Here is a 5348-nt window from a genome sequence, read left to right as displayed (position 1 = left end):
TGAGTCATTTTGGAGCATCCTGAAGGATTTTTGATGTTCTAGACGAAAATCAAATCACACCCAAAACCATCACCTGATCCTTCCCAACCCCCAAAATCGATCAAGACTTCAAAATAGATACTTGACATGTACTAGAAAAAGATACTCCTAATCAAGATCTATCATTATAGATATAGATGAGTCATTTTGGAGCATCCCCCAAAATCGATCAAGACTTCAAAATAGATACTTGACATGTACTAGAAAAAGATACTCCTAATCAAGATCTATCATTATAGATATAGATGAGTCATTTTGGAGCATCCTGAAGGATTTTTGATGTTCTAGACGAAAATCAAATCACACCCAAAACCATCACCTGATCCTTCCAAACCCCCAAAATCGATAAAGACTTCAAAATAGATACTTGACATGTACTAGAAAAAGATACTCCTAATCAAGATCTATCATTATAGATATAGATGAGTCATTTTGAAGCATCCTGAAGGATTTTTGATGTTCTAGACGAAAATCAAATCACACCCAAAACCATCACCTGATCCTTCCCAACCCCCAAAATCGATCAAGACTTCAAAATAGATACTTGACATGTACTAGAAAAAGATACTCCTAATCAAGATCTATCATTATAGATATAGATGAGTCATTTTGGAGCATCCTGAAGGATTTTTGATGTTCTAGACGAAAATCAAATCACACCCAAAACCATCACCTGATCCTTCCCAACCCCCAAAATCGATCAAGACTTCAAAATAGATACTTGACATGTACTAGAAAAAGATACTCCTAATCAAGATCTATCATTATAGATATAGATGAGTCATTTTGGAGCATCCTGAAGGATTTTTGATGTTCTAGACGAAAATCAAATCACACCCAAAACCATCACCTGATCCTTCCCAACCCCCAAAATCGATCAAGACTTCAAAATAGATACTTGACATGTACTAGAAAAAGATACTCCTAATCAAGATCTATCATTATAGATATAGATGAGTCATTTGGAGCATCCTGAAGGATTTTTGATGTTCTAGACGAAAATCAAATCACACCCAAAACCATCACCTGATCCTTCCCAACCCCCAAAATCGATCAAGACTTCAAAATAGATACTTGACATGTACTAGAAAAAGATACTCTTAATCAAGATCTATCATTATAGATATAGATGAGTCATTTTGGAGCATCCTGAAGGATTTTTGATGTTCTAGACGAAAATCAAATCACACCCCAAAACCATCACCTGATCCTTCCCAACCCCCAAAATCGATCAAGACTTCAAAATAGATACTTGACATGTACTAGAAAAAGATACTCCTAATCAAGATCTATCATTTATAGATATAGATGAGTCATTTTTGGAGCATCCTGAAGGATTTTTGATGTTCTAGACGAAAATCAAATCACCCAACCCAAAACCATCACCTGATCCTTCCCAACCCCCAAAATCGATCAAGACTTCAAAATAGATACTTGACCATGTACTAGAAAAAGATACTCCTAATCAAGATCTATCCATTATAGATATAGATGAGTCATTTTGGAGCATCCTGAAGGATTTTTGATGTTCTAGACGAAAATCAAATCACACCCAAAACCATCACCTGATCCTTCCCAACCCCCAAAATCGATCAAGACTTCAAAATAGATACTTGACATGTACTAGAAAAAAGATACTCCTAATCAAGATCTATCATTATAGATATAGATGAGTCATTTTGGAGCATCCTGAAGGATTTTTTGATGTTCTAGACGAAAATCAAATCACACCCAAAACCATCACCTGATCCTTCCCAACCCCCAAAATCGATCAAGACCTTCAAAATAGATACTTGACATGTACTAAAAAAAGATACTCCTAATCAAGATCTATCATTATAGATATAGATGAGTCATTTTGGAGCATCCTGAAGGATTTTTGATGTTCTAGACGAAAAATCAAATCACACCCAAAAACCATCACCCTGATCCTTCCCCAACCCCCAAAAATCGATCAAGACTTCAAAATAGATACTTGACATGTACTAGAAAAAGATACTCCTAATCAAGATCTATCAATTATAGATATATGATGAGTCATTTTGGAGCATCCCTGAAGGATTTTTGATGTTCTAGACGAAAATCAAATCACACCCAAAACCATCACCTGATCCTTCCCAACCCCAAAATCGATCAAGACTTCAAAATAGATACTTGACATGTACTAGAAAAAGATACTCCTAATCAAGATCTATCATTATAGTTTATGATGAGTTATTTTGGAGCATCCTGAAGGATTTTTGATGTTCTAGACGAAAATCAAATCACACCCAAAACCATCACCTGATCCTTCCCAACCCCCAAAATCGATCAAGACTTCAAAATAGATACTTGACATGTACTAGAAAAAGATACTCCTAATCAAGATCTATCATTATAGATATAGATGAGTCATTTTGGAGCATCCTGAAGGATTTTTGATGTTCTAGACGAAAATCAAATCACACCCAAAACCATCACCTGATCCTTCCCAACCCCCAAAATCGATCAAGACTTCAAAATAGATACTTGACATGTACTAGAAAAAGATACTCCTAATCAAGATCTATCATTATAAATATAGATGAGTCATTTTGGAGCATCCTGAAGGATTTTTGATGTTCTAGACGAAAATCAAATCACACCCAAAACCATCACCTGATCCTTCCCAACCCCCAAAATCGATCAAGACTTCAAAATAGATACTTGACATGTACTAGAAAAGATACTCCTAATCAAGATCTATCATTATAGATATAGATGAGTCATTTTGGAGCATCCTGAAGGATTTTTGATGTTCTAGACGAAAATCAAATCACACCCAAAACCATCACCTGATCCTTCCCAACCCCCAAAATCGATCAAGACTTCAAAATAGATACTTGACATGTACTAGAAAAAGATACTCCTAATCAAGATCTATCATTATAGATATAGATGAGTCATTTTGGAGCATCCTGAAGGATTTTTGATGTTCTAGACGAAAATCAAATCACACCCAAAACCATCACCTGATCCTTCCCAACCCCCAAAATCGATCAAGACTTCAAAATAGATACTTGACATGTACTAGAAAAAGATACTCCTAATCAAGATCTATCATTATAGATATAGATGAGTCATTTTGGAGCATCCTGAAGGATTTTTGATGTTCTAGACGAAAATCAAATCACACCCAAAACCATCACCTGATCCTTCCCAACCCCAAAATCGATCAAGACTTCAAAATAGATACTTGACATGTACTAGAAAAAGATACTCCTAATCAAGATCTATCATTATAGATATAGATGAGTCATTTTGGAGCATCCTGAAGGATTTTTGATGTTCTAGACGAAAATCAAATCACACCCAAAACCATCACCTGATCCTTCCCAACCCCCAAAATCGATCAAGACTTCAAAATAGATACTTGACATGTACTAAAAAAAGATACTCCTAATCAAGATCTATCATTATAGATATAGATGAGTCATTTTGGAGCATCCTGAAGGATTTTTGATGTTCTAGACGAAAATCAAATCACACCCAAAACCATCACCTGATCCTTCCCAACCCCCAAAATCGATCAAGACTTCAAAATAGATACTTGACATGTACTAGAAAAAGATACTCCTAATCAAGATCTATCATTATAGATATAGATGAGTCATTTTGGAGCATCCTGAAGGATTTTTGATGTTCTAGACGAAAATCAAATCACACCCAAAACCATCACCTGATCCTTCCCAACCCCCAAAATCGATCAAGACTTCAAAATAGATACTTGACATGTACTAGAAAAAGATACTCCTAATCAAGATCTATCATTATAGATATAGATGAGTCATTTTGGAGCATCCTGAAGGATTTTTGATGTTCTAGACGAAAATCAAATCACACCCAAAACCATCACCTGATCCTTCCCAACCCCCAAAATCGATCAAGACTTCAAAATAGATACTTGACATGTACTAGAAAAAGATACTCCTAATCAAGATCTATCATTATAGATATAGATGAGTCATTTTGGAGCATCCTGAAGGATTTTTGATGTTCTAGACGAAAATCAAATCACACCCAAAACCATCACCTGATCCTTCCCAACCCCCAAAATCGATCAAGACTTCAAAATAGATACTTGACATGTACTAGAAAAAGATACTCCTAATCAAGATCTATCATTATAAATATAGATGAGTCATTTTGGAGCATCCTGAAGGATTTTTGATGTTCTAGACGAAAATCAAATCACACCCAAAACCATCACCTGATCCTTCCCAACCCCCAAAATCGATCAAGACTTCAAAATAGATACTTGACATGTACTAGAAAAGATACTCCTAATCAAGATCTATCATTATAGATATAGATGAGTCATTTTGGAGCATCCTGAAGGATTTTTGATGTTCTAGACGAAAATCAAATCACACCCAAAACCATCACCTGATCCTTCCCAACCCCCAAAATCGATCAAGACTTCAAAATAGATACTTGACATGTACTAGAAAAAGATACTCCTAATCAAGATCTATCATTATAGATATAGATGAGTCATTTTGGAGCATCCTGAAGGATTTTTGATGTTCTAGACGAAAATCAAATCACACCCAAAACCATCATCTGATCCTTCCCAACCCCCAAAATCGATCAAGACTTCAAAATAGATACTTGACATGTACTAGAAAAAGATGCTCCTAATCAAGATCTATCATTATAGATATAGATGAGTCATTTTGGAGCATCCTGAAGGATTTTTGATGTTCTAGACGAAAATCAAATCATACCCAAAACCATCACCTGATCCTTCCCAACCCCCAAAATCGATCAAGACTTCAAAATAGATACTTGACATGTACTAGAAAAAGATACTCCTAATCAAGATCTATCATTATAGATATAGATGAGTCATTTTGGAGCATCCTGAAGGATTTTTGATGTTCTAGACGAAAATCAAATCACACCCAAAACCATCACCTGATCCTTCCCAACCCCCAAAATCGATCAAGACTTCAAAATAGATACTTGACATGTACTAGAAAAAGATACTCCTAATCAAGATCTATCATTATAGATATAGATGAGTTATTTTGGAGCATCCTGAAGGATTTTTGATGTTCTAGACGAAAATCAAATCACACCCAAAACCATCACCTGATCCTTCCCTACCCCCAAAATCGATCAAGACTTCAAAATAGATACTTGACATGTACTAGAAAAAGATTCTCCTAATCAAGATCTATCATTATAGATATAGATGAGTCATTTTGGAGCATCCTGAAGGATTTTTGATGTTCTAGACGAAAATCAAATCACACCCAAAACCATCACCTGATCCTTCCCAACCCCCA

Source organism: Eupeodes corollae, unplaced genomic scaffold (assembly GCF_945859685.1).
Source record: "Eupeodes corollae unplaced genomic scaffold, idEupCoro1.1 scaffold_235, whole genome shotgun sequence".
Taxonomy (NCBI): Eukaryota; Metazoa; Arthropoda; class Insecta; order Diptera; family Syrphidae; genus Eupeodes; species Eupeodes corollae.
The sequence above is the reverse complement of the archived record's forward strand: the minus strand, read 5'-3'. Positions refer to the sequence as shown.